The following is a 17,498-nucleotide window of genomic DNA, read 5'->3' as shown; positions in this document are numbered from 1 at the left end:
TCCTGTTGGATTCTTAGTAGTGCTGGTTTGTTGAAAAAATATGGGGAGCTCAGGAACCATAGAATATATAAAAGAACGAAATGAAATATATAGTGCAACACTGTTTTAAATAAATGATAAAGGACATCTGTCTGAAACGCGTAGGAGTGGTGTACCTTCCATTTTTTATGCTTTTTCCAATTAATAAATACTGTAGTTATTTTGCTAAGACCTGCTCTTCTGTTTGCTTTGCGCTGCACACAAATGTCTTTTGGATATGATTGAATATAACACCTGATAGATGTACACTCACACTCTCCAGTGAAAAACACAGCGTTTGTGCCCCTCTGTGGTAACCCCTTGGTGTTGGTAAGGTGAAATACTTGACAGTAGTGTCAGTCCTCTGGTCACCTCCGAGGTTCAGATGGACGTATAGAATAACAAAGTACACACAGAGGAAACAGACTTTAGTGTAGCGAGTAACAATGTATTGGTAACTTGAAATAGAAGTACAAATGACCACTCGCATGTAGCCCCCATACAAATGTACATGGTGCGAAGTCCGCCCTCGTGGATAGCGGCGACCGGGTGTGGGTTTCCGGATGGAGACTTCCCTCATCAGCTGCTGCTGCACTCACAGCAACCGGCGGGTGTTTTCTCTTCTGCGTTCCACAGCAGCGGTCACGGACGCTTCAGGGGACATCACAGGCAATGAAAATGTGTAAATGAGGATCTGATTGGTTGTTAAGCACTACTTATACCGCTGGACACTGGGAACAAATCAACTCCTGACGAAGCATATCAGTTTGCGAAACGCGTAGAGTTTGTTCTCCAAGTGAAGCCCAGAAGGAACCGGACAGTGACGTCATTGCCTGTGATGTCCCCTGAAGCGTCCGTGACTAAGTTATGGAGTATTGAAGATACATGTTAACAGTTAATGAGGTGTTAACTTAGGTTAGTGCCTCTTCACTTCAATAATGGACATCTGTGTTTTTGGGCCTTTAACTGTTTATGCTGATCACAAGCTAAAATGTTATGTTGTTAAAGCTTTGGGTGAAATAAAAGCCTACATTTATGATCCAAAAGCAGCCTCCTGTTTCATCTCTGCAAACATCTCATACAGCATCCAAAGAAATAATTACTGAATGATTGTTCATAAGCGAAACTTCTAAAAACGAAACCTAGTTGGCGCAGAAAGGCAAGAGCAGATAAGATAATAGTACAAAACTGAAATGCATGCTTGCTAATGCAAGAAGCCTGACAGATAAAATGGGGGAGCTTGAATTAATAGCTACAAGGGAGCAGTATGATATCATAAGCATTACTGAAACATGGTGGGATGACACTCATGACTGGGCAGTTAATTTAGAGGGTTATTCCCTTTTTCGGAAGGATCGAACAAATAGAAGGGGAGGTGGAGTATGTTTATATGTTAAACCGGATCTAAAACCTATTATAAGGGAATGATGAAAATGTAGAGACCTTGTGGATAGAAATTAGCAGTGGAGGTAAAAGTATAAAGAAAATGTTTGCAGGGATATGCTATAAACCACAAAATATCTGTGAGATTGAGGAAGCTAAAATACTTTTGCAAATGGAGAAGGCATCAAAATTAGGTCATGTTTACATAATGGGTGATTTTAATGATCCAGACTGTGACGGAGAAGGAAGGGGTTAAACTATGCATTATTGTGTTTGCCCTTTCCCAGCCATTTTTATCCCCCATTTGCAGGCCATTCCCTACCTGGAAGGGTAAAAGACAAGATGCATTACTTGCCATACCCTCTAACCGACACATGATGGCAGATCTTAAATGTAAGGCAGGAGGTATTTTTTGTAAGTCCAAGCAGGAATTATTTGGACATCCAGCTGTGATATGGGTGAATGAGCTGGGGCTATTTTTATGACCAAGCCTCAAAGGGCTCTCAATGGGCTGCAGTTATTTTTATGATGGCGCCTCAAAAGGCTCTCACAGATTTAGAGTCCCCCTGTCTAAAAGAGTGTCAGTTATGAAAAGACCCAGAGAACCATAATGTATACCAGGCCTGCACAACTCGTAAAGTGAGAAAGGCCGAACTGCTCCAAGGAAAAAGAATTGAGCCGCACGGGTAAAATCATCATCATCACCATCTCTCCTCCAGCACCTCATCATCATCATCATCATCATCATCATCATCATCATCATCATCATCATCATCATCATCATCCTCATATCTCCCCCAGCACCCCTCATCATCATCTTCATATCTCCCCCAGCACCCTTCATCATCATCCTCATATCTACACCCAGAACCCCACACTATCAACCTTTGCGATACTCCCCATCTATCTCTCATACCCCCATCTCTCCCACTATGTGGACACATAATACTCCCCCTCCACATCAAACACACAATACCCCCCTGCACAGCACACACATCACCCCCCCTGCACCTCACATCCCTCTCCCCCTTGCACCTCACATCGCTCTCCCCCCTTGCACCTCACATCAATCTCCCCCCTGCACCTCACATCACTCTCCCCCCTTGCACCTCACATCACTCTCCGCCTTGCAACTCACATCCCTCTCCCCCCTTGCACCTCACATCACTCTCCCCCTTTGCACCTCACATCACTCTCCCCCTTGCACCTCAAATCACCCCCCTTGCACCTCAAATCACCCCCATGCACCTCAAATCATCCCCATACACCTCAAATCACCCCCATACACCTCAAAGCACCCCCCTTGCACCTCCAATGACCCCCCTTGCACCTCAAATCACACTCCTTGCACCTCAAATCACCCCCTTTGCACCTCAAATCACCCCCCATGCCCCTCAAATCACCCCCATGCACCTCAAATCACCCCTTGCACCTCCAATGACCCCCCCTGCACCTCCAATCACCCCTCTGCACCTCCCATCACCCTCCCCCCTGCACCTCACATCACCCATCACCCTCTCGCCCCTGCACCTCACATCACCCATTACCCTCTCCCCCCGCACCTCACATCACCCACAGGGTCGCTAACAGAAATCATGGGGCCCGGGACAAATGAAAGGAGCCCCCCAAACCCATAGCGCACTTACCATGAAAAATATCTTTTAGCGCACAACGTTTACTTAACTGTTTTCTTATTGTGATACAGAAAAAAACATTACATCTCCCCCTCCTGATACCTCACCCTTCCCCTCCTCATACCTCCCCCACTCCGCCAACCTCTCCCTTCTCCCACCCTCTCCCTCCACCCACCCTCTCTCCCTTCTGCCCCCCCTCTATCTCCCTTCTCCCCCCTCTCTCTTCCTTCTGCCCCCTCTCTCTCCCCCTTCTCCCCCCCCTCTCTCTCCCTTCTGCCCCCTCTCTCTCCCTTCTGCCCCCTCTCTCTCCCTTCTGCCCCCCCTCTCTCTCCCCCTTCTCCCCCCTCTCTCTCCCTTCTGCCCCCCTCTCTCCCTTCTCCCCCCTCTCTCTCCCTTCTGCCCCTCTCTCTCCCTTCTGCCCCCTCTCCCTCCCTTCTCCCCCCTCTCCCTCCCTTCTCCCCCTTCTGCCTCCATTCTCCCTTCTGCCTCCTCTCTCCCCCTCTCCCTCCACCCATTCTGCCCCCCCCTCTCTCCCTTCTGCCCCCCCTCTCTACCTTCTCCCCCCTTCTCTCCCTTCTGCTCCCCCTCTCTCCCTTCTGCCCCCCTCTCTCCCTTCTGCCCCCTCTCTCTCCCTTCTGCCTCTTCTCTCCCTTCTGCCTCCTCTCTCTCCCGCCTATCCCCCCACCCCTTCTCCCCCCACCACACCACTCCATTTGCCCCCCCCCACCAGCAGCCCGTTTTACACACCCACCACCCCCACCCCTGCACCAGCCCGTTTTTCACACCCACCTCCCACCAGCCCGTTTTTCACAAGCACCAGCCCGTTTTTCACAAGCACCAGCCCGTTTTTCACAAGCACCAGCCTGTTTTTCACAAAAAAAACCCCACCCCTGCACCAGCCCGTTTTTCACAATGCACCAGCCATTTTTTTAAACTTCTTTTTTAAAACTTTAAAAAAAAATGTATTTAATTAACTGGCGCCCGGCCGGAGTCATCGCGGGCCGCACAGAGAGGCCAGGTGAGCCGCATGTTGTGCAGGCCTGATGTATACAATACTGGCATACTGATGTGCAGCAGATGTCAGGCTAGTGACAGTTATTGGTCAAAAATCAGACGAAGCGGCACCAAGTTATGGGTGTAGCCCAGGTTTGCTAAGTGGCATGGGCGTCAACCTGACCCATGCGCCCTGCCCACCGGACAGCCCTTTTGACCGGTCTTATGAACTTTCGGTAACTTGGCTATTCGTGTTTTTTTTTGTTCCCACGAGGGGATTGGATCCACATGTTAAAGATAGCTTTGGGCATTGGCTTCCCAATTATTCCCAGTGTGATTCTTGAATTTTAATCCATGATGTAAAGATGCAAGACTTTGTTCCAGTACAGCAGCAACCAGTCCAGGAGTGAAGGGGTTAACAACCACATAACCACAGGACTTTTAAAACAGAGGCTGCATTTCTTGCACTGCCAAGCAAAGGACAATTTCTTTCGTTCCAAGGACAATTTCTATCATTTCATTATCCCAGTGAGTGTTGTTTTAAGTGTATTCTGCAGATGTCGTGTGTTTGTTTATTAAGGAAATAAATCACAATTTATTTTGCAACTTGTTCTGTTCAATCAAGTACTGGAGACGTTGAGACCGCTGGGCTTCTGGTTAACGGAGCCCGACCCTCTGTGGATATGCGGATAATAGGATCATTCTGATCAACCTCTTTTAATGTGAGTGTTATATGTTCCATTTTTGACATATAAATTATATTGTGATATACTAATTGAGTTTTTGTTATCTCTCTTTTTGCACCTTTTTTGTTTTTATGCGACTTGTACTGCCCATGCGCGATCATAATCAATATGGCGGCGCCCTGCAATGGGTGCCGCTGCAGACCTCCGGCGACCCGGTCACCTCTCTGACTGGCGCAATGCCCCCGCACCAACCATACTTACCGGTTCACCTCCCAGGGCTCTCTCCCCAGCCTCCGCTGTCAGTTGCAGCTACAGCCGGAGGTAAGGGGACAAGGGGATCCAGGGGGGACCCTGCTCTATATATATAGTAGGGTATATTCCCTATGGGTATAAGTGACGGTGACACCCTGCGGTCACTGTGTATATACAGTAGGGTTAGAGAGCAGCTAGAGGGAGGAGTTATAGGGAGTGGTTATATGGCACAACAGGAGGAGTTATAGGGAGCGGCTGTATGGAGCAATTGGAGGAGTTGTAGGGATGAATAGGAGAAGTTAGATCATTTTGACTTCCCAATGTAATTAATACGAGTTTCTCTCATAGTAAGAGGAATCACATGACTCGGGATCTCCCTCACACGGAAAGAAAAAGTATGGAGCGCCATCTTTTCCACGGTACGCATGCCTCCGTGGTTGAGGCCATTTGTAGTCAGAACTTTGACCCTCGTGTGTGCAATGAACACCGGACAGTGTAATGCCAGAGATGCTAATGTGACGGGGAGGAAGGGGTTAATACCTGATTTGCTATGCATTACTGTGGTTGCCCCGTCCCAGCCATTTTTATTCCCCATTTGCAGGCCATTCCCTGCCTGCGAGGGTAAAAGACAAGATGCATTGCTTGCCATACCCTCTAACTGACACATGATGGCAGTCTAGAAGCCGGCATTTCAATGAAAAATACTAATTCTAGAACGAAAGCACCCAGAAACCTGATTTTTGAGATGCAAATACAGTGTAAAAATTATATTTATGTGCAGGTAGTGGTTCAGTTATAACACAAACGTAACATGTTGTTTAATAAAGTGGGTAAAAACTCCAGATCTTAAATGTAAGGCAGGAGCTATTTCTTCTAAGTCCAAGCAGGAATTCCGTGGACATCCAGCTGTGATATGGGTGAATGAGCTGGGGCTATTTTTATGATCAAGCCTCAAAGGGCTCTCAATGGGCTGTAGTTATTTTTATGATGGAGCCTCAAAAGGCTCTCACAGATTTAGAGTCCCCCTGTCTAAAAGAGTGTCAGTTATGAAAAGACCAAGAGACCCATAATGTATACAGTACTGGCATACTGATGCGCAGCAGATGTCAGGCTAGTGACATTTATTGGTCAAAAATCAGATGGAGCGGCACCAAGTTATGGGTGTAGCCCAGGTATGCTAAGTGGCTTGGGCGTCAATCTGACTCATGCGCCCTGCCCACCGGACAGCCCTTTTTACCGGTCTTTTGAACTGTGGGTAACTTGGCTATTCGTGGGTTTCTTGTTCCCACGAGGTGGATTCGATCCACATGTTAAAGATAGCTTTGGGCAGTCTATAACTGTGGCTCCCCAGGTATCCCCAGTGTGATTCCTGAATTTTGATCCATGATGTAAAGATGCAAGACTTTGTTCCAGCCCAGCAGCAACCAGTCCAGGAGTGAAAGGGTTAATAACAACATAACCACAGGACTTTTAAAACCATGGTTGCATTTCTGGCGCTTGCAAGCAAAGCACAATTTCTTCCGTTCCAAGGACAATTTATTTTGTACCCTTATCCCAGTGAGTGTTGTTTTAAGTGTATTCTGCAGATGTCTGTGTTTGTCTATTAAGGAAATAAATCACAATTTATTTTGCAACTTGTTCTGTTCAATCAAGTACCCAGAAATATAAATGTGTTGATAAAAGTTGGTGTCATCGTGACACAGACATAGACTGGGGCAATGACATTAGCATTACAACAAAAAGAAACAGGTTTTTGGGGGTGCTTAAAGACAATTATATGACCCAAAATATTGAGGAACCAACCAGGAGAGGGGCAATACTGGATTTGTTAATATCAAACAATGTAGAAGTAATAACAAATATTCAAGTCCTGGAACATTTGGGTGACAGTGATCACAACATGGTCTCATTTGAAATAAATTATCAAAAAAACAGATTACTTGGGCTCAACAAAGACCTTAAACTTTAGAAAGGCAGATTTTAATAAACGGAGGTCTAATCTACAATTAATACATTGGGATGATGTTTTTGCAGGGAAAAATGTAGAAGATAAATGGTCAGTCTTTAAAACATTGTTAGAAAACACATTTATCAGTGTATACCCTTGGGTAATAAGTATAAAAGAAATAAGTCAAAACCAATGTGGCTAAATAAACAGGTAGGAGAAGAAATGGACAAGAAGAGGAAGGCCCACTGTCTGTTTAAGGCAAAAACAAAACATAGCAAAATAAAACCTGCTTCACATTGGGAGAACTTACAAACACTGCAAGCCTATCTATCAGGCTGGCTGATACTTTATTCGAGCTCGGCTAGTCCCACGAATTCGGGTATACCCGGGTGTATTGAGGTTTGTGACTGTTTTCTGCCCGAGTGCATTGGGTTATTTTCCAGGCAGGGATTGAAGCATTTTATTCCCGCTGGCTGCAATACTGCACAGTATATATATATATACTGCATTACAATTCATGAATTTATGCCATCTGGTAGACACGCGAAGCATTGCAGCCTATTAAATCCTAATCATTATCATTTAACAGATCAGCCGCCCGTCAGCCAGGCATGAACCCAGGCTGGGAAGGCAAATGCAACGGGGCTTGTCAGAGGTGAGGAGTGGCGCATTCCAGGTATCTGCCAGGTACATACTGGGTATTTGCTCGAATAAAGTGTGTCGGTGCAGTACAGTATGTCTCATTTGAAAATTGTTGAAACGCATAGGCGTGTACAGTACTGTAACAGTGTCACATTTTGGCATATACAGCGCTCTCCCCTCGCTCAGGATAATTAACTGCACTGCAGGGTATTTCAACTACTTATCTTCTCTACAATGCAGTACATCTCTCCCACACCATTCCTTTGAACGTGTGTCTAGTTTTAATAACATTCCTGCTTCACAGCAGGTGATTACTACGCATGCGCCTGTTACTTCGCCCACCACTGCTTGCTTGCTTGAGTGAGTGACCAAAAAAAAATTTAAATGTTTTTTTTTGTAATTTTTTTTCTCCACAAGCCTGCAAAAACCATCTTACTGTATTACGATATTCAATCTGTGCTGCAGCTTTTGACTGCGACCCTGTGCATTTGACTGCACATGGTTGATTTGTGTGCTTTTTACGTACTGTATTTGGGGGTTTATTATTATTATTATGATGAACTGTCTTTTGAAATTAAAGTATGTCTTTATCTTTGAACTTCATGAAGCTGTACCCTGTAGCCCCCTCCCCCACGAACACACACAAGGCTAGCTCAAGGATTTGAAATTCCACGGAGTCGTTAATTTTCTGAATCTTGACATTGTGTTCTTAATCCGTCCATAGCCGAGCTACAAAGCCTCACTGCGCCTGCGTGTAATCCTTTTTGAGATGGGAGCTAACTGCTTACTGTGCATGACTCACCCACACCCCCTCTCCACAGAGTCGTTCATTTCTGAATCTTGACATTGTGTTGTTAATCCGTCCATAGCCGAGCTACAAAGCCTCACTGCGCCTGCGTGTAATTCTCTTTGAGATGGGAACTTTGGGGCTTTGTTTATGGCAACACTTTGGAAAATCCCTTCTCGAATTTGATTTGCACAGAGCATCACCTCTCTATGCGCCTGTGTGTAATCCTCTTCCGGATGGGAGCTTGTTGATTCCTGCTCATGCGCCTGTAACTTCACCCACCACTGCTTGCTTGAGTGCCCCCCAATTTTTTTTTTTTAATTATGATTTTGTAACTGTTATTTTATCCACAAGCCTGCAAAAACAATCTTGATATTATGATATTCAATCTGTGCGTTTGCCTGCCCATGGTTGATTTGTGTGCTTTTTATGTACTGTATTTGGGGGTGTAGGGATCAAATTACAGTATTATGATGAACTGCCTTTTGAAATTACTGTACTGTACTCTACAGTATGTAATTTCTTTGAACTGCTGCACAACTAATCCTTCATCCCTCCCCCCCACACACACAAACTCTTATCGACAGACACCTCCACAGAGTCATTAATTTTCTGAAGTTAGTCATTGTGTTTTTAATCCGTCCCTAGCCGAGTGTCAATCGCCTCACTGCGCCTGCGTGTACTCTAATCCTCTTTGAGATGGGAGATTGCTGCTTACTGTGCATGAGTCACCCAACCTCCCTCCACAGAGTCGTTAATTTTCTGAATATTGCCATTGTGTTCTTAATCCGTCCATAGCCGAGCTACAAAGCCTCACTGCGCCTGCTTGTAATCCTCTTTGAGATGGGAGCTAGCTGATTACTGCACATGACTCACCCCCCCTCCAACCCTTTGAGGCTTTGTTTACGGTAAAGCTTTGGAAAATCCCTTCTCGAATTTGAAATATAAATCTGATTTGCACAGCATTGTGAGAATTGAGAGTTAAAAAAACCATTAACTGATTCATGTTGTTTTGTCATTCATTCGTATTCATTGGTGTACTGTGGATGTGGGGGGGGGGGTGGTGGGGGTGGTTGTCAATGATTATGATTAGCAGGAATGTAAATAAATATTTATTTTATTTTATCAGGAACCAAAAAATACAAATAATACATAATGCAGTCTTTATTAAGTTCTTCTGGCAGATTGAAATAGGGTAAACATTTAGAAAACATTTGTAAAACATGGATAAACATGAATAATGCACATTTATAAGAATATTATTTAATAATATATACTTTACTGTATAATATATCTACTATATATTTGTGAAATCACTGTATGTCTGCGTCCCAAGGGTCAATCGCATTGGACCTTGGGCCTGTCACTCCTGCTCATGCCATGCCCGCCCCCCGCACACCTCTCATTGGCCTACGTCCAACACCAATGCCACACTGTCCCACCCCTCACTGACTCTCATTGGCCTGCGTCCAATGCCCGCCCCCGCACACCTCTCATTGGCCTGCGTCCCACCCCTCACTGACTCTCATTGGCCTGCGTCCAATGCCCGGCCCCCGCACACCTCTCATTGGCCTGCGTCCCACCCCTCACTGACTCTCATTGGCCTGCGTCCAATGCCCACCCCCGCACACCTCTCATTGGCCTGCGTCCCACCCCTCACTGACTCTCATTGGCCTGCGTCCAATGCCCGCCCCCGCACACCTCTCATTGGCCTGCGTCCCACCCCTCACTGACTCTCATTGGCCTGCGTCCAATGCCCACCCCCGCACACCTCTCATTGACCTGCGTCCCACCCCTCACTGATTCTCATTGGCCTGCGTCCAATGCCCGCCCCTGCACACCTCTCATAGGCCTGCGTCCCACCCCTCACTGACTCTCATTGGCCTGCGTCCAATGCCCGCCCCCGCACACCTCTCATTGGCCTGCGTCCCACCCCTCACTGACTCTCATTGGCCTGCGTCCAATGCCCGCCCCCCGCACACCTCTCATTGGCCTGCGTCCAACACCAATGCCCTAATACTTCCACACTGTCCCACCCCTCACTGAGTTTTGGGAACGCTCTGGGGCCACGTTTCACAGCTATCAAAACCTTCACGTCTGCTACCACAGACTGCCGAATCAGGTACAGCAGTGTTTCCCAAACTGTGCGCCGCGGCGCCCTGGTGCGCCGCGGCTTGGCTAGAGGGGCGCCGCGATCAGGGCCGCCAGCAGCGGGAAACAAGGGCTGCTCGCTCATTTAAAAAAAAAAAAAACCTCTGAGGGGAAGCAGAGGAGCGGTCACGTGACCGCTCCCATCCAATGGGGCTGCAGCCTGCCCGGCATTGCAACTGCAGAGCCACCAGACAGCACCAAGGTGTGTGTGTGTGTGTGTGTGTGTGTGTGTTTTGTGTGTGTGTGAGAAAAACGGGCTGCAGGGTGTGTGTGAAAAACGGCCTGCAGGGTGTGTGTGTGTGTGTGTGTGTGTAAAACGGGCTGCAGGGTGTGTGTGTGTTGTGTGTGTGTGTGTGTGTGTGTGTGTGAAAAACGGGCTGCAGGGTGTGTGTGAAAAACGGGCTGCAGGGTGTGTGTGTGTGTGTGTGTGTGTGTGTGTGTGTGTGTGTGTGTGTGTGTGTGTGTGTGTGTGTGTGTGTGTGTGTGTGTGTGTGAGAAAAACGGGCTGCAGGGTGTGTGTGAAAAACGGGCTGCAGGGTGTGTGTGTGTGTGTGTGTGTGTGTGTGAGAAAAACGGGCTGCAGGGTGTGTGTGTGTGTGTATATATTGTGGTGTGTGTGTATATATGTGTGGTGTGTGTGTGTGTGTGTGTATATATGTATATATGTGTGTGTGTATGTGTGGTGTGTATATCTACTATATATTTCTGAGTTCACTGTATGTCTGCGTCCCTAGCGGCAATCTCATTGGTCCCTTGGCCTCTCCCGGTGCCCCTCACTCTCTCCCCCCTCCCCATGCTCCGCAACATCCCCAGCCGCACCATCACCCTCACCGTGCGCCGCGGAGAGCAGCAAACTCCAGCCTCCTCCTCCCTCGTGGCGCGGCCCGGGCCTCCTGCTCTCCCCCTCACGTGCGCCGCTCCCGGAGGGGGGAAGCGCGGCCCGGGCCTCCTGCTCTACCCCTCACGTGCGCCGCTACCGGAGAGGGGAAGCGCGGGCCTCCTGCCTCAGGGAGCGGCCTTCACCCCCCCCTCACCCCCCCTTCACCTCCCCTCACCTCCCCTCCACCCCCCCCCCCGGCGCCGCTACAGTCAGTGGGGGAGCGAGCGCCCGGGACACAGCGGGGGAGCGGCCACAACACGCTGCCTCAGATCCACGTGGGAGCTGCCGGACGGGTGAGGGAGCTGCCGGACGGGTGAGTGAGCGGCCCGGACGGGTGACTGAGCGGCCTTCACCTACCCTCACCCCCCTTCACCTCCCCTCACCCACCCCTCCCTTCCACCTCCACCTCCCTTCACCCTCCCCTCCACCTCCCCTTCACCCCCCCCTCCACCTCCCCTTCACCCCCCCTCCACCTCCCCTACACCCGCCCTCCACCTCCCCCCCCATCCACCTCCCCTCCCCCCCCCATCCACCTCCCCTCCCCCTCCACCTCCCCTCCACCTCCACCTCCCCCTTCACCCCCCCTCCACCTCCCCTTCACCCCCCGTCCACCTCCCCTTCACCTCCCCCTCCACCCCCCCTTCACCTCCCCTCCACCCCCACCCCCTTCACCTCCCCTCAACCCCCCCCCCCTTCACCTCCCCTCAACCCCCCCTTCACCTCCCCTCAACCCCCCCCTTCACCTCTCCTCCACCCCCCCTTCACCTCTCCTTCACCTTCCCTTCACTCCCCCCTTACAACCTCCCACCACCTCCCCCCTCCTTACCACCTCCCCCCACCTTCAAACCACCTCCCCCCACCTTCACACCACCTCCACCCACCTTCCCACCACCTACCCCCCTTCCCACCACCTCCCCCCCTTCCCACCACCTCCCCCCTTCCCACTTCCTCCCCCCCCCCCTTCCCACCTCCTCTCCCCCCCCTTCCCACCTCCTCCCCCCCCCTTCCCACCTCCTCCCCCCCCTTCCCACCTCCCCCCCCCTTCCCACCTCCTCCCCCCACCTTTCCCACCTCCTCCCCCCCCCTCTCCACCTCCTCCCCCCCCCCTTCCCACCTCCTCCTTCCCACCTCCTCCCCCCCCTTTCCCACCTCCCCTCCCCCCCCACTTCCCACCTACTCCCCCGCCCCCTTCCCACCTCATTGGTCCCTTGGCCCGCCCCCCGCACACCTCTCATTGGCCTGAGCGAGTGACGGGACCAAAGGACACGTAGACACACACACATACACACACGTAGACAAACACACACACACACACACACACGTAGACACACACACACACACACACACACACACACACACACACGAACACACACACACACACACGTATACACAAACACACACGTATACACAAACACACACACGTATACACACACGTAGACACACACACACACGTACACGCACGTAGACACACACATGTACACGTAGACACACACATGTACACGTAGACACACACACATGTACACGTAGACACACACACATGTACAACGTAGACACACACACATGTACACGTAGACACACACACACGGACACATGGACACGTACACGTACACGTACACACACACACACGGAGACATACACACACACATATGGAGACATACACACACACGTATACACTCACACACGTATACACACAGGTATACACACACATAATGTACACACACGTATATACACACACACACTTATACGCACACACACACACACACACACACACACACACACACACACACACACACAATGTATACACACAAACATGTATACACACACACAAACATGTATACACGTGTATACACATGTGTATACACACACACAATGTATACACACAAACAATGTATACACACACACATGTGTATACACACACATGTATACACACACACATGTATACACACACACATGTATACACACACACACGTACACATACCCACACATGTATACACACACACACACACATACAATGTATACACACAAACATGTATACACACACACATGTATACACACACACGTACACATACACACACATGTATACACACACACACACACATACAATGTATACACACACACACGTATACACACACACACACACACACACACACACACACACACACACACACACACACACACACACACACACACACACACACACACACACACACACACACACTATCCCCAGCACCAACACATCAGCACACCGGTATCCCATGCCCCCCCAGCACACTGGCATTCTCGGCTCCCCACCATTCCCAGCCCCCATCAACACCATCAGCACTCACACATCGCCATCTTTGCACCTCCCCCATCGGCACACCCACATCAGCACCAAACCCTCCCAAATCAGCACACCGATACAATCACCATAAGTACAGCCACAGCAGCACTACCACCGCACATGGGCCGCGTGGACCACTCCCCACCCAAATGCCACACCCACACCACAAACATCCCGGGCAACGCCGGGGCTCTCAGCTAGTATATATATATATATAGTACTATTATTTTTTCCGTCTTTATCTTGTTCCTCATTCTGTGTACAGTACAATAATAGTACAGTAGTTCATTGAGAGAGGAGAGGTCTTATGTACATCATTACTGCTGTTTTATATACTGTACATTTGACTGTACAAACAGATTAGATTGGACACAACACCCCACCTCCCCCCAGGCCACCCTTTTTTCCTAAAATGGCAAGAAAACAAAAAATTAGTGCAGTTATGTGCATACTGTATTATGGCATTGTGTGGTGTGTACAGTAGTACTACTGTACTGTAGATGGCTGGTGCTGCTTTCTCTGGAAAGAAAAAAATGAGCAGTTAGTAGGCAGTTACTGTACTACTGTCAAACTAGTCTATACTGGAACTACTGTATACTCTGACTACTGTTAAATACTATGTAACCAGATGGCTGGTACTGCTATCTCTATAAAGAAAAACTGTAACTACTGTATACTCTGACTATTAGGAATGAAAAAATCGGTGCCATACTTACCTGTATCATACTGTACTTACAATACTACAGTACAGTACTACTTTCCTGATGCTTGCCCATTATGCGCAATCACAATGAGCAACATAGTCGCAATATGGTCTATATATTTATTGCAGCGTTCCACGGTGAGTACATCGTTCCAAAAACTCATTATGCCTTTCACCAACTCGTCCTTTTTGGAGGGTTTCACCACTTTCCGGATATGGTCCTTCAGCTGATGCCAGACCATTTCGATCGGATTGAAGTCTGTCATTGGAAAAAAAGGACAATTAGTTTAAGAGATACAGTACACAGTAAAAACAGTGGGAAAAAAATAAGACATGGTTACCGTACTTACTCTGCTGGCGTCTTCACCCAGTTGATACCGCGCTCAAGGATATGCGCTGTTGACGCGGTGTGCTCCAAATCGTTGTCCTGGTAGAAACGGTGACCATCCGGGAACTCGCGTGTGATGTATTGCACTCTCTCAGGGACAATGTTGTCTTGGTAGAAAGCTTTATTCATGATTCCTATATCAAGAAAAGAAAAGTGCTCAAAAAACTGCACAATAGTACAGTACAGTGCATACAGTGATGCAACACTAGGAAAGTACAGTGCATAACGCTGCATTATATTTTATATATTTAACCTTCAAAGATGACAATGCATCCTGGTCCACGTCTAGAGATGGCACCCCACACATGCAGCTTTACGGGGTGTTTTGGCCGCGGCTTCAAAGATATGCGGCCTTTTTTGTGGAATGCAAAGGTTGCAAATCTCTCCAGCGACACAGTAGACTCGTCAGTGAAGATGCAATCCTGGAAATTTTCTCCACTGTCGATCCATGCCTGGGCCTGGACCACTCTTTTTATTTTGTTTACGTCCCGTATCATGGGGTACGCTCTGTAACGACAAGGAATAAATCATTTTAGCGGTACAGTACAGTTTCCTAAACAACACTTTTATCTCCTGTACTGTCCAGTACTAACCTCACACGTCCATATTTCCATCCAATGCTGCGTCTCATCTTCTTTATGCTGGTCTCGGATACAGTGAAATTGTGATTTTCCTGCAGAGTGTATTTGACCCTTAATGCACAATTCTCATCATTCTCCTCACATATTTTGTCCACCAGAAGAGTTGTCTCCCTACAATGTAAAGAAAAACAATCCGGTAAGTAAAAATATTAGAGACAGTAGATCAACAGGATATAATATATTGTTCTATTAATATGCAGCAATATAAAAAATATATATACTGTTGTAATATAAATAGAAAAAATATTTATACAGTACTGTTGTAATATAAATATACAAAATATACAAAATATATATACTTTTGTAATATAAATATAAATAGAAAAAATATTTATACTGTTGTAATATAAATCTACAGAAATAACAAAAATATTAGATACAGTACTGTAGATCTACAGTACATTATTTGATATAAAAATTATTTTTAAGTTGTATAAATATACTTACGCGTTTGTTACCTTTGGTGCCCTTTTGCGTTCTCTGTTTTTTCCGTGTGCATGATGGCTCACGGTCGTTGCTGGCACAACGAGGCCAGAATAGGCTAACCAGCGTTGGATAGCAGCAATTCGGTGTCTGCTCGTGTACATCTCCTTAATTCGCATGCTGAGATCCTTGGAAATCTTTTTAACAAGCATTGCTGCGAGTAGAAAGAAATACAAACACAAGAATGTATATTCGATGTTTAGTCGATGTGTATTCAATGTGCAGTGAATCCACAAAATTGATGGTGTATTTATACGGTAATGACTCACATTAGAGTACGCCCACTTTCAACACCTGTACCTCGCCGCCATGCATAAAAGGTTACACACTTTGCATAGCCCACCACTCAATGATCTTTATCTGAACTTGCCCTTGTCCAGATACTGCATTATGCCATCTGCTTCCATGGATCAACCCCGATTCTACGGACGCAGGAACCCACTCGCCTCTGCCGTGCCTGTCATTCTGAAAAAGCGAAAGGCGGTTGCCGTTTCCACGCCAAGGCAAAAGCGACAGGCTAAGGCCAATAAAGAAAACCTTCTGCTGACCCCAAAGTCTAAAGGGGCAGGGACACGTGCCTGCAAAATGCCTCTGTAAAGCGCTACGTAAAGCTAGTAGCGCTATGCAAGAACATGCTATTATTATTATTATTATTAGTTGCAGTGCCTGAAACCAAACACCGGCAGGATGTGAAATTCCTTTGAGGTCTGCTTACCACACAGGTGTATTACACTTATCTTTAGTATACCGCTGAGAAAGGAATACAATCCCAGCCAAACATACTGTACAGTAAACCGGTATATCGTAATACAGCAGTGCCACTTTAAAGCCTCCAGTCACTCAAGTTGAGAAAATTAAATAACTTTACTTGTTACATGCAGCGGTATATGAAGTTGATCAACTGTATTCAAATGGCGCAAGTCATAAACCTTGCTGCCGAGAAAAGATGATGGTCTCAAGCAAACACACAGTGGTGGTAAGTGCGTCTTGATCCAGTAAAATCTTATTTGAACCCCCACTCACACATATCACATTGATGTATCATCATAAATAGCACTAGTATACCATACACTGCAGCGCATATTACAAATCACCGCTATACTGCCCGATTATGATCCGTAGATCAAACTGCCTCCGTGTCAGCTCTCTACCACTGACGTCAACGTCATGACGTCAATAAAACCCGATGTGCGTTTCACGTAGTGCCCTACGCTTCTTCAGGGGGAGAGTAGAGGACTAACGTCATGTCTCATCTTAAATAGCCCTGAAAGGGTGTGAACATAATCACAATATTAACCCCATCATTGGCAATACCAGGTGCCATTGTTGGACTTACTACCTAGCAACAAAGGCTTCAGAATGCCTAGTAATATGTGTTTCAAACGGATATTTTATTTGATATATACCTTAACTACAGAGTAAACCACTGGACACAAAATCATTCTATCTTTCTATCATTAAGGCCGACATAGAGATGTGTAAGATCATATAATAACCAACAAATAATTAGTTACATTTTGTACTTAGAACTGAAGGTTATTGGAGATAGACTAGTGTAATATTAATCTAAGGATAGAAATCCAAGA

This window comes from Ascaphus truei, chromosome 20 (assembly GCF_040206685.1).
Source record: "Ascaphus truei isolate aAscTru1 chromosome 20, aAscTru1.hap1, whole genome shotgun sequence".
NCBI lineage: Eukaryota > Metazoa > Chordata > Amphibia > Anura > Ascaphidae > Ascaphus > Ascaphus truei.
The sequence above is the reverse complement of the archived record's forward strand: the minus strand, read 5'-3'. Positions refer to the sequence as shown.